Source organism: Strigops habroptila, chromosome 3 (genome assembly GCF_004027225.2).
Source record: "Strigops habroptila isolate Jane chromosome 3, bStrHab1.2.pri, whole genome shotgun sequence".
Classification (NCBI taxonomy): Eukaryota; Metazoa; Chordata; class Aves; order Psittaciformes; family Psittacidae; genus Strigops; species Strigops habroptila.
In genome coordinates this window covers 30,465,096-30,488,389 of record NC_044279.2, presented here as the reverse complement: position 1 = coordinate 30,488,389, position 23,294 = coordinate 30,465,096, and the positions used below count along the sequence as shown (strand labels likewise).

The 23,294-nt window shown below is 39.4% G+C and overlaps 1 protein-coding gene across 1 annotated transcript in view; it reads right to left on the bottom strand.

Annotated features, from left to right (window-relative positions):
• Window positions 1-17,910, bottom strand: part of CNTN1 (contactin 1) — a 235,892-nt gene extending 217,982 nt beyond the window's left edge. Inside the window, 1 exon segment of the mRNA XM_030479376.1 lies at window positions 17,795-17,910. The gene's annotated coding sequence lies outside the window, so the exon portion shown is untranslated.
• Between the last annotated feature and the right edge of the window lie 5,384 nt (window positions 17,911-23,294).

Sequence of the window (23,294 nt, the reverse complement as noted above, 5' to 3'; positions counted from 1 at the left end):
AGGAGTTGCTTTTAAAGGACCATTAAGATTTTACTGTTCAGACAGTATTTGTGGGGTCAGTGTATTCTTCCTAATTCTTCTGAAAGTGTTTTCTTTTTTCTAGCCAAGGACTCAGAGTTCTTCCAAATTAAATGGAGCAGTCAGGTACTTCCATTAAAATATGGAAAAACACACTGAACAGCAAGGAGGTTGGTATTTTGAGAAAAAGAGGTTGGCATGGTTGAGCCTGTTCACATTTAAGGAAATAAATTACAACACTCAAAAGCGGGATAAAACCAGCCCCTTGCGGGGTGACTTGTTCTTTGTCATCTTCCTCTTCTTCTACTGCTTCTTATCTGAAGTATTACATTGAATAACTGATCACTACAAGGATTTTAGAAATCCTATCCACTTACGTTTAATAAAGCCAAGATATTAAGGTGATTATTTCTACTTTTTAAGTAGGACACAACAACTTTTACATTTTTCAGGAGCTTATCTACTCAAAAATACATAATTACTCTCTGCTTTTTATCAAAATGAATGTATTGCATGTCTGGCAAGGAATAGATGAAATCATCTGGGATATTATCATTCATTCTCTTGATCTATTCATACATTCCAATATTCAAACTAACTCAAAGAGCCATGAAATAGGTATTCCAAAGCTGTTTTGAAAATACTTTGCTTTTTCCACCCCAAACCTTACTCATTCATAAGCAACACATTCTATTCGAATGAACAAAAAACCTGAGTATGTAATTTGAAAATACAGCACTACATCTCTTTATAAATTCACTTTCTGCATCTTTATGATGAAAAAAATCAGGACAAAAATCTTTAGGATTAATAACTCATACAAAAAGAGTTAGAAGCAAGCAGAATGACTACACTGAAATGAGGAACTGTGTTATCAGCAACTGAAGTTCAAAAATATTGCAAAACTACACAAAAAACTGAAGTCTACCAACAACCCTCTTCCTTATTCACTCCCAAATACTCAGCATTATGTTTACATATCAATCAATAAAGTTTAGGGGAACACAGGTACTATGTGGTATATGACAGCCACTACTTTTGTCCTGGAGAGTCATTAAGAAATAACAATATAAAAATGGTTGAAATACTTTAAGGCTTGGTCTTTACTCACCCAGTGGCTCTCCAGGTACTCAGCCCCCTGAGCTGGAAGACAAAGAGCAGAATGAAGCTCCCATAATCCAAGGGGAAATGGCTAATGACCTGCTACACTACTGAGTCACACAAAAGTCTGTGGGGCCAGATGGCATCCACACACGGGTGCCAAGGGAGGCAGTGTAAGTGCTCACCAAGCCACTTTCCAACATTCATCAGCAGATCTGGCTAACTGGAGAGGTTCCAGTTAAGAGAAGACCTTACCGCTCTCTGCAACTACCTGAAAGGTGAGTGTTGATCATCTCTCTCAAGCAACAGGTCATAGAACAAGAGGAAATGGCCTCAAGTTGCACCAGGGGAGGCTTAGATTGGATATTCGGAGAAATCTCTTCACCTAGAAGGTTGTGAAGCACTGGAAGAGGCTGCCCAGGGAAGTGGTTGAGTCACCATCCCTGGAGGTATTTAAAAGATGTGTAGATGTGGCACGTAGGGACATGGTTTAGTGGCGGACTTGACAGTGCTATATTAATGTTGGACTTTATCTTAAAGGTCGTTTTCCAACTTAAATGATTCTATGATTCTAAAATAATAACCTTAATTTTTAATTACTATGAAGTATTGAAATATTTATATACGTAACATCAATATTAACAGTGGTGACAAATTCAAACTATTTACATTATCATAATCATACAGAACAGAAATGGAAACAAAGGAACATAAACAAAGATAGTAATTTCCTGTGAGAACACAGTTTTTAGTTAATTTTAATGAAAACTAATTGCCTAATTTACTTGCAGATTCTTAGAAAATTATCTCAAGATTCAGAGTTATAAATATGCTATTTAAAAATACAGTTTAGTGATTCCTAAACAACCTAAATTAGATTTTTTTTAAGAATGAATGTAATTCACAGTTCAGTGCAGAGTTACAAACTATGGAATGCCTTCATAATTACTGAACTCTTCATCCCCTAAAATTGACAACCCCATAGAGTGAAACCATCAAGTGAACACTCTGCAGCCAATATGCTCGAAGCTACATATCAGAGCCAAATGAAATATTCAGGTAATTAGGAGTCTTGCAACTAAATTAAAACATCTCTCTATGTTGCAATCTGTATCTAAAGGATATATGAAACGCTTATGCACCCAGACACTCAAAAGCAGAGAAATAACTGACTTATACAAAGGTAAATCTAACTAGCTTGACACCTAATGCCAACAGTCACGAGAGATTCAAGTTTTTTGAGAGATGAAAAGCACAATCTAAATTTATCGACATTCTGAAGTATTTGAGATGCCTTTAGGAAGCATCAGAAATGAAATTTATTAGATCAGAAGCAGCATTTAAAAACTCTTCTTCAAACACATTATTCCATTTGCACCCAAATCAACATATGCTACAGAGCTAGTGAAATGGCTTTGGCAAAGCAATAAACTTAATTGCATCCTTGTTCTATACACATATCCATTGAAATCAATAAGATACTACATAAGAATATCCAGGGAAATCAACAAGATACTACATAAGAAATGTCAGAGAACATCTGGTGGGATATGGCCATTATACGTTCTGTAGAATCTAATGGCAACGTTGCCAAAGAATATACATAGGTACCTACAGGTACCTTCAAGCAGCTAAGACAGCAGGCTGTAAGAGGATACTCTTAGGAGAAGGTTCATATATTGTTCAGGCACGTAGAAATATAATATATGACAAGATTTTTATGCAGTAAAAGTAGCTGATAGAACAGTATCGAATAGCATTAACAGAACTGTAATTTCAGTGCTCTTACATTTCCAGGTCAGGTCTTTTTATCTCACCTGCAGCAAATAAATAGTATTTATTTATTTATAATAAATAATTGGACAGCTTCGAGAGCTGTCCAATTAATAGCAGCTAAAAAGCATAATTAATCTACTCTTCTGTGGACAAAATAAGATGTTATGTAAATAACTTTTCATCTTCAAAGTTGTCTGCAGATAAAGCTCATTAAAATCAGTTTCATGTCAGTGCCACTCCCCTGACGTCAACTAAATTATTCCCAATGCATACTTCCACTTGTGTGATTAATGTCAGACCTAATAACCAGCTAATCACAGTGGAAATCCATAATGCTTTCTCCTATTTCTTTGGAGAAATTACAAAACATGCAAAGGGTGCATTACCATAACTTTAAAGTTATGGTAAACCACTAGATTTAACTTTTTTCCATTTTCAGCATCAACTAGGTTTCACAGTAACATAAACTTCAAGAGCAGAATTTTGAATTATAAAAGTTTAGTAAGATGGGAAAAAAGTTATTAATATTTTTGACTGAGAAAGGGGAAGGACAATCTTGCAATAAACATGGCTACTTCTGTAGAAATTATTCCCTCTTATAAATTTGCCATTGGAATTGCGTAAAAGAAGTTAGAGAAAATTGTCATGAAATGCATTTATGTAACATGCTTTTCATTACTTTTTTGTAAGAAGTGGAAAATGGGATTGAACTTGGTCGCAGTGGAACAAAGAACAAACCCTACATAGAAGTACTTTAGGATACAAAAAGAACATTCAAAATTCAAACTGATTACAGTTCCATTCCAAATGTAAAGCTAGGATTGAAAGAAAGTTGAGAAAAATGTTTCACAGGTCAGTGTCTTCCCATTGCAGTTTCACACTGAAGTACCAGTTGTCCAAGAGTTGTGTTGTCACAAAAACCCTGCCCCTGAGTGTTTCTGTAAATGGACACTACAGGTGCAGGTGAGTAACAGCCACCAGAAACCAACAGGCTAGAAAGTGCAAATGTACATGCCAAGAAAAAGGGTGTAAAAGTCTACCCAAATGCTAATAAGCTACGGAGATTTGTCATCCCGTTGCATTTAAGACATGAAGGAAGACACAGCGTCTGCTGAGCATGCATAGGACCATCAGGCCATGCTAATGTCAATGAAGGGCTGTGCAACTCAGACCACATCCGAGGTGGCAGTGGCAGCTGCGTGCTGGCAGAGGCACCAGCACTGCCTGTGCTGCTGAGGAAATCAGGGATCCTGTGAGGGACTCTGCATGCCTGCCTGGAAGGCACTGTCACGCCACTGCAGATCTCCCCTGTGACTAAAGAGCTGGGCTGTCCTCCACTCAGGTGACTGTGAGTGACTGCATGTGACAGTGTGTACCTGTGGATGTGAGAACAATCGGACGGAATAAGCAAATGGCCTGTCCTAACAGTTATCTGCTTTAATAACACTGGCTTGATTCTATTCATAATAAAAGCTTAATTAATAGAAGATGTTCCAGTAAGTTTTCATTGGGATCTGTCTCTCCCTAACTCACTCCCTAACTCCAGGAAAAGAGAATTTACAAGCACTTTTAGATGCTCTAAATGAGAACTCCTACACACCCTGACATGCATTACAATAGCTGCTGAATAACGTATTTTTCTTCCACATGTGGTTTTGTTCTTCATACGATTTCTGTTGTATTTGAAAATATACCCAAATAAATGTTTAATTAAGACCTTTATTAAGAAGGAAAGGTACTACAAACTCCAAGACGTTATCAGCTCAGATCTTGTATCTGATGCATGAAGGGACTCCTCTAGGCTCACTGAATGCCAGATTTCTGTGAATTCTGTAATTCTGACTTGAAGTGCAATGCAATTTGTACCCATACACACTGCCAAAATCTTAAATAACTGTTAGAAGCAAAATATACTTTTAAATGTCCTTCAGCAGTAAAATCCTGCAAAACAACTCACTGTGAATTCCACTGTTGCTCCATTTAAAAAAAAAAAAAAAACAAAAAAACAAAAACAAATTAAACAACCAACCAAAGTAACTTGTATTACATAAGCCTCATTGCTAAATCATCTGTGAAGGCTGAACTGGCAACACTCATAAGAATTGTATTTGTCAATACATTACTTTTTAAGTAATTAACAACCTTCAAGTGCTATTAAAACATAGCTGTACTATACAGTATATTTACATAACTATATACAAAATATAAACAAAATAAGTTGCTTAATTGCTGTATCAATGTTTTATTGCTAAAAGGGGGGCGGGTGTCTTCTTTCAGCTGAATAACGCTATGATTCTCTAACTCAAAGTAGCAAGTGTCATATAGGCTTAAGAGGAGGGAATAAAGTATTGACACCAAAGTTGTATAGAGTTAAAGCACGAGACACACATCAAGTCAGAGAGCATTACAAAGAGAAGGCAGCATTTGCTGGTACCATTTTCAAGATTAATCCTTTGCAGTCAGCAACATGCATAATTACATTGGTTTAAACAAAAAGTAAAGACAGAAGTTGTATCTATCAGAAATTCCTAAATGGTTTCAAATAGAAATACTATATAAAGAACAGTTATTCATCTGCCATAAGAATCACGTATTTCTTGAAAGAAAATTCCTTGCACCATGCATTTAAAGGAGGCACTGGGGTGTCCAATGAGGAAGACACCAAGATATTCCTATGCTTTCCACACATGCCTTAATGTTTTTAACTGTACCATTTTCACTTTCCAGTCTCTCACCAGGTTTCTCTACCTGTTTAATGGACCTTATGATTGCTATTCATACAAAGTAAGTTTGTACAGCAGTCTGGTCCTGAGTGACACACAGAGTGCTCCTTCAATTAAAATTAATTTGTAGCATATTCACATATTCCTAATGAATCATCTCAGCGATAGAAACAATTTGCAATAGTATCTCAGAATAATGTTTTCTCCTCTAATTAGCAGAAAGAGAACATTTCTTCCTTACTTTCCAGTAAGCAGGAAGAAAAAAGGAGCAAAGATTCATATTTTCAGAAGCACGGCATAGAAATGTTATTTTTAATAGAGGGGAAAAAAATGAGCCATTCTCTGTATAATTTCAAACTGACTTTTTTTCCTTGTACAGGATTATCATTTATCATTCATTTCACACAGGTACCCCTAAAGTTTTTCCCCGCTGGCACCATTTTAACTTTCAAACATTGTTAGACTGGTTTTCAAAATGACAGTTGAGCTGTCAACTCCTAGTTGGTTCAGCAAAACACAAGCCATTCTGAGGACAAGTACTTTTTCCTCCTGCTGCCTACATGTATGCATTCTTTCTTGGAAAAAATGAGTAATGGCTGATTTTCTCTGGAAAAGGAAAAGAAAAAGAACTTCTCTTAAAAAGACTGTATTGTAGCAGAAGAGAAGGAGGCAATTTCCTTACCCAACTTCTATGCCAATTACCAAGCTGTGCAGCTTACAGCTCTCACTTATTGGAAGCTAGCACCTGCCAACTGTCACTAGACCAAGAGAAAAAAGAGACACAGTAATGTTTATACACACTTCTGCAGTCAGGATTAACAAACAAAACCCCCACTATTTGCAACTGTCTATAAAAACATAAGAGAATATTTCTAGAAGTCTGCAAAAAATATGTCTGCTTTTATATCACATTGAACTGAGAAAATATTTAAACCCAAACCTCTAGATGAGCAATTTAAGAAATCAATCTATAAAGGATTCCTTCATTGCTTTCAGCTATCTTCTAAGGCAGCCTTCTAGGTTTGACTAAATTAAAAGCAAGAATATAGATGTTCCTACTCATCTACTTGCAATAATGCAAAACTTCGCAACTAAAAAGCCCACCCTTATAAGTGTCCCTGTCTTCCTACAAACTAACTGAAATATAAATCAAAATTAATTGACAGACTATGGTTCATCCCTCCAAAGTGGTCCAATTATACACAGTAAGTCACAAATGCAAGCAAAAAAGTGTGTAGTATGCCAAATAAGAAATATTATCTTTATTTGAAACATTTATAACGTAGAAGTATATTGTTTAAAATATAACAGCAACAACTCAACTACAAATACTTTTAAAACTGGGTGGTTTGTGCATGCAAAAGTGAAAGTTTTTAAAAACATGGTCCATAGTTTGAGTACCTTCAATCATCAAGCAGTTTCTGGAATTGTTTGGCTTGAATTAAATTTTCAGATTTTTTCTCTAATAAATCTTTACATAATGATTAAAAATAATAATTCTCCTATACTAATTTGCATCTTTAAACTGATTATATGCTCCTGTACTTCCTACGGGAAAACATGTCCTTTTCTGGTATCACAGTCATCTTCATCTTTCTGTATTTTTTTTAGGCTTTTTTAGAGACAGCAGGCTTACAGATTAAATTATTAATTACGTATCAGGTTTCCATATTATGTCCTGGGATCAGTTGGACCCATAATTCTGGCCTGGCAAGCCTTTAGAGATGCTGCTGTTCTAAAGCTACTATTCAATTAACAGCAAACATGTTCACAGACCTCGTCAGTTCCTCCAGTTCTTGAGTGCCTTTGATGAGAGCAAAATCTGAAAGACGACTACCTCTAAGTAGACAGATAATTTCACAGGTAATTCTGTTCCAAATTGGAAGAATCTTGAAGGGCCTAACAACTGCAGGAACATAAGAATTGGCTGCACTCCAGCTACTTATTGGAATCTGTTTAAGATGACTTTGTTTTTGAGACAGTCAGTAAACTTATTAGCAGTCCTAATGCAGACTAGGGCAAAATCAGAGTATTTTAAATCATTCATGTGAATTTAAGCTCATGTAGACAACTTTAGACTGTACAGAACAGGCTAGGCAAATTAAGATATGTGTGTTCACACTCATTAACTATTATCCTCCCCTGACCCAGCTTCTCACCACTGCCTACCCCTAGAAGTGAGATCAGGTTTACTCAGGTGGTTCTCCACAGGTCACCAAGAGAACTTCCAGGGAAGGCAAGAGAATAACCCAGGATGAAAGCCAGGCTTCCACTTTTTAATGGGCCATGAATTCAGAGACAAGTATGAGCACAAACAATACTAATACATTCAGCAACACAAAATTTTGCCAGGAAGAGTAAAGAACATTTAAAAATATAACCCAAATGCACACACTGGCATTTTTCATGTGTACTAAACAGATTCCCAGGCAAAGGTCCCATAGAAGAGAAATAATGAAGTCAGAATAAAAAAGAAACCTGCTGTAGATTAACAGACATAAAGCCACAAACATAAATACACTTTTTATGTAAGTGCCCAGCAACATCCTGAAGGACTTTTCCTAGAAGCACAAGTGCCTGTGTTCTGTGAGGTTACTCCAAACAGCTAAATATCGTTATTCTATACTATTGGTAAATGTCTTCGGCCAGAGAGTGCTCAGTCCAGCCCAAAACTTGCATTTGGATGATAAAGGTTGAAGCCTCATGCTAACAGCTAATAAAAAGTCCTCTCATTTAAATCCACCTATATTTAACTCTGAAAAGACCTTACTGAATTTTGCGTTCTGTGTTTCTGTGCTTTGCATGTATTAAATAATAACACAACAGTAAATTGTGACATGTTCCCATTGGTATATTAGAATTTTTGACAGTGGCCAAAAAGGCACATACATTCCTTCCACATTTTCCTTTCTTCTCTCATCACACCAGTACCAGTAAACATTAGCATAGATGTGGAAAAAGAGTGCTTGGTGTGATGTGGGGTTTGCTGTGGCTTTTTTGTGTGTTTGGGGTTTTTTTTAACAAAAACAAACATAAAAAAAAAAAAACCACATGGGACACCTTAGTGACTATTTGCAGGCTTTATCTAATCGTTGTCAATTTAAATACTGAGAGTTAGCAACATTGCCAAGGATAAGGTCAGCTAAAAAACAGCTAAAAAATACTCAGTAGGCAACAAAAGCTTGCTATATGGTTGTAAATAAAATTGAGGCAATATGTAAGTACATGGCAATACAGTGAAGTATGGTTCTTTCAGAGTTGTCCTAGTTAAAAAAAGAGCCTAAGCCTCCCTGCTTCCTTCCAGTGTATGCACAGGCAGCCTGAATTTTATGAAGCTGCTGTGACTTCAGACACAAATGTCACATTGGACTGGAGTTAATCACTCTGAAGAAAAAAAGTCTTTATATCTTTTGAACGCTTCAAATAAGATCTCACAAAATGAGACAAAACAGGTTTTATGGTTCAGCCCCATTTAATACTGGGTCAGCTGGTCTGTACAGAACCCACAGAACATATTACAATAAAAGAATGTGAGCGGAAATGGGAACAGCTGTGCTTTATTACAAACCTGGGGCTGTTCTAACTACAAAACTTCCTTTATGCCTTTAAGTTTCTGTAGGACTCTGCCATTCTGAGCAGCAGATTCAAAACTCCCATTTCCACAAAACCAAAATACTTGGTTTAGTCGGATTTATCTTTTTCTGCATCTCACCTATATATCTAAGTGCAAATTAATCTTTCTTCTTCAGACATACCACTTTCCTACATGCCCCAAAATCACATTCTGTAATCACACAGCCTAATAAATGAATCTGCAAGTTGCTGGTAATGAAAATGCAATTGAGTCTTTTTCATTCAAAACCCTTCAGTCATCTCAAATATTCTTAGTTAACACACAGATAGCCATCGCGTTAAAAAGAAAAAGGCATTTAATATTTTTTAAACAATTATCCACTCCACTATCCCAGAGGGAGAGTTTACACCGGTTTTGCTCCTGATTCATATTCAATACGATTTTATCCAAAATCATAGGAGAAAGAAGAAGAGATACTTCAGTTCAAGAAAATACCTCAAGTAATGACTCATTTTTGCACATATTGGTGGAAGGTCTCCAGAAGAATAAAAAGCATCCATTACCACTTTATTTTTCTTGTTACTGTCATTAACACCATGCAAGTAACTCAGAGTACTGTTTACACTGACATTTTAATCATGCAATTAGTAACTCCTAAACTCATTTCTTAAAAATCTCCGTACTTTAGATTATCTACTTCTCTTTCATTATTTTTGGGGTGTTTATTAGAGACAACTTTCTTTTTCAGACCTCACTCTTCAGACAAATATAAATGCAATGGAGAAAAATAAAAGACCATGCATATAGGTACGTTTGTGTATGTACACAAATATAAATTAATGTAATGGTGACTGGGTTAGGCCAGATCAATGTGTCAGATTTTTTTTCCATTATGTATTTTTTACTATTTTAATTAGGTTTTATTGATGATTTCCAGATTCTGATTTTGTAAATACCAGCTCCTAATACTATACTTACACAGATAAACTGTTTATAAAAAGACAAGGTAAATTGGTTGTGATAGGAATTATTCACCATATACTGTAATTTTTCACTTACTTAATATATCAGTAAATTTTGCAAAAATCTACTTTTCAATGGGGCAGATCAACATTATGAAAGAGGCAATGAACCATGTTGATGAGCCAAAACCCCTGAGGATCTCATTCAGCATTCCCTCCATAATTCTGAGGATAAGCCTTTTCTCCAACACTGACCAAAAAAAAAAAACAAAACCAAAAACCAAACCAAAACACAACAAAAAACACACACACAAAAAACCCCAAAAAACCAAACAAACAAAAAAAAAAACCCCAAAACTAAAAAACCCCAACCACCACAAAACCAAAGTATCCATCTGACAAGACCTAATGCAAAACTAAAATGGAAGATGTTCAAAGCAAGCATAACAGAGCCATCACCCCAGTTGCTCAGAACCCAAGCCAGTATTAGCGCTATTCCACTATTCCTTAATCGTTGGGGTTTTTTTTCAATAGCTGGCACAGTTCTTAGGTGTTGCATAGAAAGAGTCAAGAAAGAAATTAAAGCAATCCAAAAGAAATCCATACATAACTTTTTAAGCTCAGATAATGCTGAACTTTCACATTAATCTGTCTTTAGTTCATGACTTTCCAGAACAACCCAAGACAGTCAAGCTGTAGTCTAATTTCCCATTGTGATGGCCTGATTCTTGCCTTTTCCAGGAATATCATTGCTGCATCTAGTATAAGTGGCAGAACTGGATACTTTCTCGAAACATTAATATGTTTAAAAAAATTTGAAAAATTACAGTCAGGAAAAGTTAGAGGGGAAAAAACATAATAAAAATCAAGAGCAAAGAGAGTTAAGAAAGGGAAAAGAAGCAGGGAAAAAGAAGCATTTCAGAATTTCTGACTTCCCAAGATCTATTTCAACAGCAGCTGGTGTCCCTTGGAGCTCCTTTATAATGAAAATCTGAAGTGGAAACTGTTCAATATTCTGAAGTTCATTTTTATGAAAGACCTAAACTGTAGACAGCTGATGAAAGGAGAGCTGGGCTTCTGGCAATAGTACAAAAGAGTGATGGCCTTATTCTTCACAAGAAATATAGAAAACAGAAAATGTATATTTCTATCTGCTCCCATTTATCTTAATCTTCATGATTCTCGCTTTGATCAAAAATGTTCATAGTGAAAAATGCAGTACTTTAGCTAAAAGTATTACTGGCAACAGCAGTCAGTCTTCTGCCTTCTAGAAACAGCAAGCCTTATTAACAGGTAGTTATTCTACCAGGCACTTTTAGAAGTTCACTAATAATGGTTGGTAAAGGAAGATACAGGTTTGATCTTCAACATAGAGATATTTAATTGCTTTTCAACATCATTTCAAGTCTTACCAGTGAGTAGCTGGCAAGACAACTGACCGCCTTTATCGAAACAAAGTCAGCTTTATTTCAGGTTTCAAAGAAAGCATACTAGTTGGAAATCCAGCTATCCAGAAGGAAGTCTTCAATAAGAAATATTTAGGATAAAGGCTGCTTCTATTTTCTCACGCAAGAAGCAAAGTAAATTATTTTACTTCTCCTAAGCTGCGATTAGGCTTGAACATGGAAAGCCTGAAGAACAAGAGTAAAAAACAAAACTATATGTGAAAGGTGAATTTATGACATCCATAGAATCAAGATAGCTTTCAAAAAAGTGATGTGTCCATCACTGCATCAGCTATAACCTGAATTATAAACAGGCACTCCCAAAAATCATTGGGTTTAAATAACACAGAAATTTAAAACGATGAGGACTTATTTCCCCATTGTGGTAAATTCAAAATTCCCCATCTCACTGCAGCTGACATGTCAGAACCATCACTCTTCTGTTGTCCCATCACCCTGCTTGAGACAGGACACCTACTTATCTCCCTCATTTAGCAAGCACTGATCATTCCCAGAAAGATTAGCACCTTAACTAGGTACAACATTGAGACAACGTTAACAGCCTGTTCACTTATCAACATCCCAGTGTATGTTTTAAATATTTACATTCAGATTAAAGTGTGTGAGATTTGTTTGAAAAATATGCTACATAATATAAACCAGCTGTATTAACAGAAGGGATCCTGTCTTCTGACGAAACTGAAGAGGTATCATTACTGAAGTACTACAACACATTACAACATACCCACATTAACTGACCAAGCTACTGAATCCTGCTATTATCTCCCATAAAACAGACTTATAATACAACATCAAGCCTACCTAATGCACACAGCAGATCTAGTGGTGCATTTAAATACAATTACCAATGAAAACTACAAAAAAAAAAAAAAGACAACCCAAATTCAGTCTGTAACGTTAAGTATTTCATTCAGACACTAAAATATTTGACTGTTGGCACAGGCTATCCTTCCCCTTTCAGGAAGTACTGTTCAGACTGTATATTGATGTTTCTCCCTTTTAGAAAATGATAGGACAAAGTCATAGGATAATCCATGTTGTAAGCGATGTCAGGCAGGTTTTGCAGTCCAATCTCCTGCTTTAAAACAGGGTCAGCTAAGACATCGGATCAGGTGGGCCAGGGGTTTTTATCGATTTGAGCCCTGAACACTTCAAAGAAAGGGAGACTGCACAATTCTCTGAGTAATCAGTTTCTGATGCTTTGAACTGGATATATCAACATCTTTCCTTGATTTTTACAAATTAAATTTAGCAGTTGTTAAGCTGAAGTGCATTACTCAGATTTTAAGGGTAAGAAGAACAATTTCCTGCAAAAACTAATACAAGCTTTGAACACTGGCTTGACCAGGAATCAACAGCAACTTACAGTTACACTTGTGTTCGACTACTTTGCTAAACTGCAGAAAATTGAATTGTCTATGGTAAAGCAGGATGTTTCCAATAAAACTATAAAAAGAACATGCATCCTATGACTAAATCATTATCTCTTTGCTACAAGTTAACCCTTTGTATGGTAACAACACATAATCTGGCCACTATGTGTCAATTATGAAAGCAGGTACATAAATAAAAGCAAAGAACTTGTCAAATATGTGTATTTATATTTCTTCATTTCAAACTGCACTGCTCACATGACATCTTAAGAAGATTCCACAGATATGAAAATGTTTTTACACAGTCTCACATTAATTTTAATATTCAGTCTGTGGTGCAAACCATAACTCGTCCATGACTCCCATTTCAGACATGAGAGCTACTAAGTTATTGCAGATAGTATTTTTATCACATCAAAAGGACTACTTTATACAAACAAAATACTATGTGCAGTGGTAACACCAACAGTCACAGTTTCATTCAGATCTCAATTCAGTGAGAGGCTTACATCTTCTTTTTGTAAGTATTTCTCTAAAGCAGCTGTGACAAAACCTTAACTAAAATGGAAACAAACAAACAAAAAACCAAACAACAAAAAACCAACACCCCAAACTATAAACCCAAAGCAAACCCAAATCATCAGTTATTTTATTTGCCAGCCCAGAACCCTCCAAAACTAAGCAGAGCTAAACAAATTACTGATGTCTCTTCATAATTAGAACTATTTAATTTGCTCAGCATTTCTAATGTTTATCACTACTTACAACTTTGGTAAAGTAAGTGTCCTGTCTGTCCTTGCTTTCTGCCAATGCCTCTATAGAAACACATTGTTACATGTCTTGTTGAAAAATTAATTCCAGAATTCAATTTTTTTAAAAGGAACAATGGAGGAAAAACACATCAATTTTTTTCTTCTTTCCTCAAAAGCATCTTTTTACTTCAAAAAACTTCAGTGACTATGGTTTGAAACCATTAATATAGCCAAGCTTTGAGTTAACACTACACTCTTTACTGTACCTCTAAAAATGTACCAAAAACCTAACCAACTTCTTAGAAGAAAACTACTGTGTTGCTTCAGTGCAGAAGAACAAAAGCCACTTTACAGTCTACGAAGAGCGAGACCAGTGTCAGGTAAAAGCACAGTAAAAGTGACTAGAGACTGGAAGGAGAGTAGACTGGACTGATGTGGTAAATGAAGACAAGAAAACTCCTGGGAATAAAGAAAAATAAATGGAAGGAATGATGCTGACAGGCAAAAAGCAAGGACAAATAGGACTGGCTGAGACAAGAGACTAAGACAAATTTGGAATAGTCAAGACCATGAATATCTAAAAAAATGAAGACTGAGACTGGCTACAGGAAGATAAGGAGGCTGTTCTCAGGATACATATAAAGGATGAAGTGAAAAGGACTGTGCTTGCAGAAGAGTGACAAATGAGCCCTCATCCACCATGATATATTTTCTCTAAAGCCTAGAGAGTAGAAAGGACTTGAGTCTTTTGCCATTTTCCACTATTAGAAGTACCTGTGCAAATGCACTACAAACCATGCCATTCTGCTCTACCACTGGTGTATAAAAGGGACTGCACTCTCGTAATGCCACCACTCATAATGAAGCTAGGAGTTCAAGAGCTTCTGCAAAAGATTCAGCTTTTCCAATCCTGTTGATAGCCATTGTGGGTCCAATACAGTAACACAAGAAGAAATTTACTTTGAGAGTTGAAAATTTTCTGTTTTCTTGTTTTGTTTGGGTTTGGAGTTTTTTTTATATTTCCGTAAGTTTAGTTTTCTAGGTTTTAATAAAATACATAGGGACATGTACACACATTTTACCCCACAGGCAACATGAAAGAATATTATTAAAGTTACTAAATTAACCACTCAAAAGTCGTAAAATGACAAACACTGTTGTCTGTGTAACCATAATTCACTTCCCTTGAGTGCGTACATTTTTATACAATATTTAAATAAAAGCATGCACTGCTTCTTCAAACTTATCTCTCCTCATTTAGTGCACATGATGAGAATGCACAGAAGATGATACAGAGCCTAATGCAGGTAGGACTCCTGTCTTGCCTACTGACAAATAGGAATATGTGCAGTGAATGAGGCAGGGCTTGCAGAAGGAAAAAGGGACAGGGGCTCTGTAATATGCCACAAAGACTTTAACGATTAAAGCCCTCCCTTTTGTGGTTTCCCCCCATTCCTCTTACTGTCATGCACAGCATTTAACCCAAAATTTCCCTAGTTTAACTATGAATTAACTGTGAATTCCTCTTTCTCCCATCTACTCTGCAGATACATTCACAGATGTGTGAAGCACTCAGGACTTACTAAAAGCAGTGGCAGTTGTAATTTGAGCAATCATATTTACAAGAATTGTAGAAATTTCAAACTGGATGCCAAAAATGAATTAATACTTTTAACCTAACCCTCTTTGTGCCTCTATTCACTATCTGTAAAAGTCTTGTCTCATCTTAGATAGTGTTTGGTAAACTAATGATTATTTGCAAGGCATTCCAATCCCATGATGATAAGCACTTTAGCCAAGTCCATACAAATGTTATCAGTTCTATCTTCAAAGCAGAGCTGAGTGATGTGGTGTAAATAAATCATGGGCTCACACAGTGATCAATGAAAACTACTGAATTGTGTTAAGTGAGCTCCATCCATCCCATGCACTGAATGAGACAGGGTTCCTGTAGAAAAAAGATATTATGTGATCATGTAGTTAAGTATCAGTATCAGAAAAACATGCTTAAAAGGTCATTTAGAAACTCTTTGTTCCATAACCTTAATAATGTGGATTTCTTCTACAGAAGGTGTTTAAGGTACTTGATTTAACAGAATCTTACATCAAGTAAGTTCTTTGCATTATCATGCAGCTGAGTTGAGGTTGCATTACATTTTGGTGTCTGTCAGAAGTAAAACTGGAAATCTCTTCTTGGTTTAGAACAGCACTGTAGACAATACAGGAATGTTTTTGCTTAACTGCTTATTTTACTTTTTGCAAAATTTAAGCATGGATAAGGTATATTTTGATGCAATGTCAACTATCTCCAAGCACAAATACAAAAAACTAAGCAACTGATGCTGATGATACACATTCAAATGTAAAGAAACAAACAAAAGCTCCATACTACCAATAGGCTCCTGCAACATTACCAAAAGTTATTTAAGAAAATTTGGTCAATTATTAGTTTTATACAGCATGGACAAAAGACGATCCTTTCATAGGGATTGGTATAGTATTTGCATTATGAGAATTACATGTAAAAGTTACTAGCAGAAAAGAAACTGAGAATTTTTATAACTTTAGGTTATTTCAGAAAGCTCTCCCCCGCTCTTACACAATTTCAAGTTGTGTTCATTATTTTTTACTGATTTAAAAGTAATTTTATACAAAAGACTGATCCTAAGTAAAGTTATTTGTTAACACCTCCTTTGATACAACCACCTCTGCACAGGTGGCTGTAGTTTAGGCAATTTTTGGCTAAATTGTACACACCCAGTAATTACATAATGGTTTATTTTTAAATCCCTGAAGAACCTTTTTAAATACTTTTTCATGTGCTTTAATGTAATAACCACTGAAAACATCGGTAGCTCACAGGTCATAGTTTACTTCCATTACTAAATGGACCATAGTTGATCAACTACATAGATAATCTCCGGTAGGTTTTATAAGCAGAATTAAATAGCGCTTCACAGAGCGGATGGAATTGCTGAAGAACCCCTCACTCAGCTCGCAGCTGAGGCACAGGATCACGGCTCGCCCAGCCCCTTCAGGTGACTTTTCTAGCAGAGCTCAGCCTCGGCAATGTCCGCAAGCGGTATTTCTGTTCTCACCAGCAGGTGTTACTACAGCCGCCCTGAATTACTGCCATTTACGGGAAAGTGACACAGAAAAGAAGTAAAACTAGCATTTTACAAGGGGAAAACAAAGCGAAACGCTGTTATTTCTACTGCAAGAAGGTTGTAATGAAAAAAAAAAAACCCAATCCCTTTCTAGCTGATTAGATACACCCCAAACGTGAACAAGTCAATGAGCCTAGCTGCCCTGGCGTGCATGCTGCTCTGGAAGACAAGCCGCGCAGCAACAGCGCTCCCGAAACGATGCGCTGGAGAAACGCGGTACCGATACATCTTTCCACATGCTGCCAAAATCCAGAGGTGCGCCAGCAGCAACCAAAGACACCGGGAACACGGTTTTCTCTGCGGCCCCTCCCGGCGGCCGGCGGAGCTCAGCAGCCGCGGCTCCCCCCGCCATGCCCGCGGCGGCGAGGGGACCGCATTCGCGAGAGGATTACCCACGGAAGGCGTCCCACTTTCGGCAGCCCGGGGCGGGGGGAAGGACACGACACGATTAATCCCGACCGCAGCGTGCAGGCGCCCCGGGAGGGGGCAGCTCCCCCCCACCGCCGCCGTGTAACAGCCGCCCCCGCCGCCTCACCGGAGCGGGCCCCGCCAACCCAGGCCCAGTACGCCCGCGCGCCGTGGGTGGGGAGCTCGGGGCCCTCCCGCGCCCACCCGCGGGGCGAGGGGCCGCGTCGCCCGCAGCCCCCCATCACCGCCACCTGCCCGAGCTGCCCCGGCCGCACCAGCAAAGTTGACTCCCTGCCGCGGCGGTGCCCCCTCCCCGGGACCACCGGCTGCCGGGGGGGGGCTGCCCTCTCTCCTCACAGGAGGAGGCAGCGCCGCAGCGGCGGCTCTTTAACTCGCGCTTGTAAAGCGGGTGGAGGGGACACGCCGCTGCGGAGCGAGCCGAGCCGAGCCGTGCCGTACCGTACCGTACCGTACCTGTGCAGTGGTGCTGCGCAGCCGGCTGTCACCCCGCGCCGCCCCCGCCTCGGCCGCGCACACCTGGGCTGGGCTCGGCACCGCGCGCTGCCTGACAGCCGGCCGCGCACGGCGCGCCCACCCCCTTCCTCCTCTTCCTCCCCGCCGCGCGCGCGGGCCGCCGGGCCGAGCGGGGCGCGGGGAGCGGCGGCGGCGGCTGATTGGACAGGGTGATGTCACTCGTGCGCGCGCGCGCGAGCGAGCGCGGCCGCGAGGGGAATCGTGACGGGGAGAGGTGAGGAGGGGTCGGCGGGAGCAGGTGGGGGCAGCGCTGCGCGGACAGCGAGCGAGGCGCTTGCGGGGCCCCTGCGGGCGAAGGGGAGCCGCCGCCGGCAGCCCTGGCTGCGTGCCGTGCGCGGTCTCGGGGGTGGGGGTGCGGGACGGGCGTCTGAGAGGCAGCGGGAGGGCCGCCCCGTCAGACCACAGAGCGAGGTGAGCAGTGAGGGCGTTTCGGCACCCCTAGCCGCGGCTGTCCCGCTCCCTGACAGACCGCAGTTGGAACAGCACCCGGCGCTGTCCAGGGAGCATGTGCAGCGCGGCTGTCACACACGTACTCCCACAGGCACGGTGCGCCCTGCACATGGCCCAAAGTGGGGTAAGCCCAAAACGAAGCTGCTGCTCGTACCCCGGCCGTGTCCCTCAACTGCTCCCGCACCCACTGACCGCAGAACAAGAGGCGCAGGCGAGAGGAGCTCAGGGTGCAGCTGTGCTCGGGACCCTCGGGAGGTGTGCCAAGTAACGCCGGGTCCAAACTCTCAATTGGTACCCTCCTTCCAAGTGAGGAGAATAATTTTGAAATTATAGGATTCTTCTTAAGCCTCGATTTATTTTCTGGACTTTGCATCTTCTATGCAGGATCATATTTCTTAATTCTTCCTCATTACCGCAAAGGCTAGATATTTATTTTCAAAGCATCAGCCAAGTCCTGTGCATTTTCCACTTTGTAAATTGCTGCAAAAGTCAAAACTCCCAGAGGAAAAGAAGGCAAAAGGGCTGTGTGAGTGCACAGGCAGGAAGGTGCCCTGTCCCAAAGTAAGTATGGGGCTTGCTGCATACCTGCTTGGAGGAAAGCAAACAGGGCCAGAGTGGAGAAATGACCCACTGAGGAGTCAGGAGCTGCAGGAAGGTCTCACGAGGGATGAAACAGGGATCCTGCAAAACTCTGAGACATGAGTTCCCACTGTACGTGAAACACAACTTCTGGGGGGAGCAGGGGCTGCAACCATGACACTGTATTTACAGAGAGTGACAGATGACACGTGGTCACTAGCTGGCAGAGCACACTTGACTAGGTTATGCCACCTGCACGGCAGTAAGGACCAGAGAGTGGAAAGTCAGCTAGTCTGAGGCCCTCAGCCTGATGGCTTGAGGCCCCTTGTTGCACCGTGATCAATTCTTTATGTTGGGAGTAACACCAAAGCACATAGATTTTCCCATATGAGAAATCAGGTCTCTGCAGTAGGAGGCATCTGGAGGACTGGGGTTTTTTCAGCAAGTTGAGGTAAGGAGGAGCGGAAGGAAGTCAGAAGTGCTTCACTTGTAGCTGTCATCTCGGGTCGTTCTTGCATGTCTGAAAGGATTTGAACTTGCTCCTCTAAAACACAAGATACCACTGACCTTATGGCTTTACAGTCTGCAGACTGCAGCAAATACCGTTATGTCGATTACAGTGAGATCTTACTCTCCCAAGCATATGGGTCAGGAGCTTGTTCAAGGATAAAAAAGACAGTTCATAAAAAAAACCCAATAGTTTCTCATTTAATCATACCAGAGTTGGAGATTTAGGCTTGGGTCTTTAATTCCTGCGTCTTATGCCAATATTGAGCATTGTATGCATACTCAAACATGCAGAAAGGGAGAAAAGCTGTCACTGCGGGTGCGCTCTCAAAGCAACAGGGATGGAGGCTGCATGCCAGGGAGAAAAGTGAGTGATACCAAAGGTGCAGAAAAAATGGGTAATAAAGACTGAATAGCAGAGCATATTAAGGTAAACAGGTTAGATTATACAGGGTAGATTTAGATTGGATATTAGGAAGGAATTCTTCACTATGAGGGTGGTGAGACACTAGAACAGGTTGCCCAGAGAAGCTGTGGCTGCCCCATCCCTGGCAGTGTTCAAGGCCAGGTTGGACAGGGTTTTGAGCAACCTGCTCTAGTGTCCCTGCCCATGGCAGGGTGATCATAACTATATGATCTTTAAGGTCCCTTCCAACTCAAACCATTCTGTGATTCTGTGATGTTGGCAAATGGTGTATAGTAACAGAAGGCATTTGAAATATTAGTGAGCTTTGAAACTCTGGCACCGACTTCACCTGAACTGCAGTTTTCAGACACCTTAACTGCTTTCTTACCGTGAGGACCACAAAACCATTTCAGCTCCTGGCAGGGTATAGAACAGTCTTAGGGCTGCTCTGAATGGCGTTCAGTTCCAGAACGGCCTCAGGCTGCATTTTGCAGCTAGAAGCACTAAAAACACTAAAGTCAACTTCAGGATGGTTTGCTGAAGGGAGTGCTAGGCTGCTTGGTGTGTCCCCTGAGATGTACAGCACAGACAGCTGTATACTGCCACAGCATATTTAATATTTGGGATACTCTCCGAAGGTTGTTGTTCCCTAACATTCAGTAATTTCAGTTCCAATTTCATTGCCAGTAGTTAAGATGGCTGTCATACGTATTTTGAGGCAGGGTATTTTTTTGCTTAAATATACCAGTGGGTGTCTCTGCACTGCACAGAACTCCCTGCCTCTCCCTTTGCTTAATGCGAACATCCTTCACTAGAACCAGCGAGTCAGCAAAGCCAAACAGGAAAAGAAAACACGCAAAAAGCAGAAGCAGAGAGCATTCAGCACCTGGTGCCTCTGTAATCCGTAATGATCCTCCTATGATGAGTTTCTATTCGTACTATCTGTCCCTGGGTATTTGATTCCTGCGAGGAATTTGCTCCCTGGAAACAGACACAAGTAATTTACGATCTGACCATAAGGATGAAAGAGGCATAGCTACAGCCTGCAGCACTCCTGGAGGAGCAGCAACCACTGACCTCACTTTGTATTTCCTACAACAAACACCCATTGCATTCACCATGGGGGGCAGGGGAATATGAAGCAGTGACAACAGCTTTCTGTTATTATAATAAAATGGAGACACAGGCCAGCATGAGCTTTATTTACCCAAACCCAGTCTCAGCAATCTTTTAGAGGATTAATAAGATTAGAAGCCCCTATTGTTTTGCTAATGGCTGTTTATTTGGAAAATGGCTTTTCTTGTAAACATACAGAAATGACCATATGTTACTCCATACTCCACTGCTGCCCTGGAATAGTGCTAAAAGCAAAGAATTAAAACCAAAAAAGGAACAATTTGTCCTTCAACTCTGCTCCTGTGGAGTCTTACGTGATTGAGGGTAATGCATTAAAATAGCTTAGAGTATTTTCTTAGAAAAAATTTGCTGCTGTAAGAAGGTTGACAACCCTAACAGTCCATTTAAAAACCCATGGTTATTTGAATTCCTGATGGATATTTGCAGGCATAATTTGACCTCCGACTGTATCCAAGCCTACCATCTATAAAGTCGATGCATGCAAGTTCCTTTTTATTACTCCCAAATGATGCAAAGTATTTCCCATGATATTGAAAATTTCCAAATGAAAGTAAGAGTTTTAGAGTCAGACGCCACTGAGCTGATCAGCACTCTTGTTGAATTCCAAACTCTCCAAAGTGAATATAACATGTCAGAAAGGTAATTTTAATTATAGATCTTAAAATAGAGCATACGGCAAGACTTAAGATTGAAATTAGCTTCTATATCTCACAAGTCTATTTTCAATAGCTTGTAGTTTAATCACTGAGACTATTATTTGCTATGTTTGATCTCTTTCATGACTCAAATGTTTCTGAAAAAATAATTCAGAAATTTTTAAGGATGTAAGAGGACAAAATTAGGTACTTTTAATGAGAAACAACTTTTCTAACCATTCTTTTAATGGGAATACTATCCTTATATTCCTCCACAGGAGGGAGAAGGAACATGAGATCCGGCAAAAAAAGGTTGCTTAGAGCTCAGATTTTTCTGTCCGAACAAAAACATTCATATGTGACAAAGAACCAGAGCAGGAGAGAAATTAAGAGGGTGACATGAGAGTATGTTTACACTCTGTCGTGTACACGGTACACTGGCTGGAACTGTGAAGCTCTAGATACCATTCCAGAGCTTGTAACTTTGGATGTTAGGTTACTCTAAGGTAAACTGGGGGTTTAAGAAGTAGACCCATCAGATCATGGGTTGGGTGAATATAAAAACATGTGTTCCCCTCAGTAAGCAGATCTCAACTTTCCCATTAATCTAGTCCCACAAATCAAAACATTTAACTTTCCCATGATATTGTTTCCTCTGTCAGCTATTACCAGGATATCAGGTTTCTACCACAAGACCAGTGACTCAAGTATCACTTCAGAAAAGCAGAAGTTGCCCACATTCTCTCCTGAGTCAAAAATGCAATCTCTCACTAGTCCAGTCCGTATTCCATGGTTGCACATAGCCAGATGCATATAGGTGCTTAAACTCATGTAGCTACAGCCTTCCAATAGTGAAACAATGGAGAAAGCCAAGATAAATGACATTTTTAGAAAGCAAATTTTGTGGTCCTATATTGGGTATTTCTCACATGGTAATACCTATTGAAACCCACAGTTACTCATTTGACCCAAGTGAGAGATGATCATGTCATGAAGACAACATGTCTCAGTTTACTGACAGTTCTATACATTGGGAAGATGTTTCGTTTTTTCTTAGGTATATATGAAAATCTGAATAAACACAATGCAAAATGATCCTGGTACTTACTGCAGTTGCAAGTCTTTAAGAATTCTTGTGTTATGTTAGTTTTGTTACCCTCCTTTTATGCATTATGTGAACCTTTGCATGAGCTCAGTGGTTTTCTCTATGAATTCCTGTCTCATTCACTACAAAATGTGAATATATATGATACAGCATCTTTACAGTATTTCCTTATATTCATACCAATCAATCGATTCACATGTAATTTACAGTTAAATGGTGCTAAATAAAAATTCATATTCTTTTTCCATTATGCTCATGAGTGCAGATTCAGAGGGTTCTCCAAGGCTCCAGGCTTTGAATTTTTTCTGTCAAAACAGAGACGGGAAAAGATTATAGTCTCTTCTTTTCAGTATATGCAACTGAGATACAAAACAACATGTGGAAATTCCTAAATAAATTGCAAATATCTCAGCAACTAGATGTCCAACTCAAAATATTAACAGCCTGTGTTTTTTCAGAAATGCTAAACATTTTCCATATTCTTTACAGGAAATGTGAACATAGAAAGCTCCCCAAAATAAGGCCTGAGGCTGGCACTTCAAGCTGGTTGAATGGAGAATAAAAAACACATCTACTGTCTTTGAAATAAAAATGACAAATGACTGAAGTGGCTTGCACAGT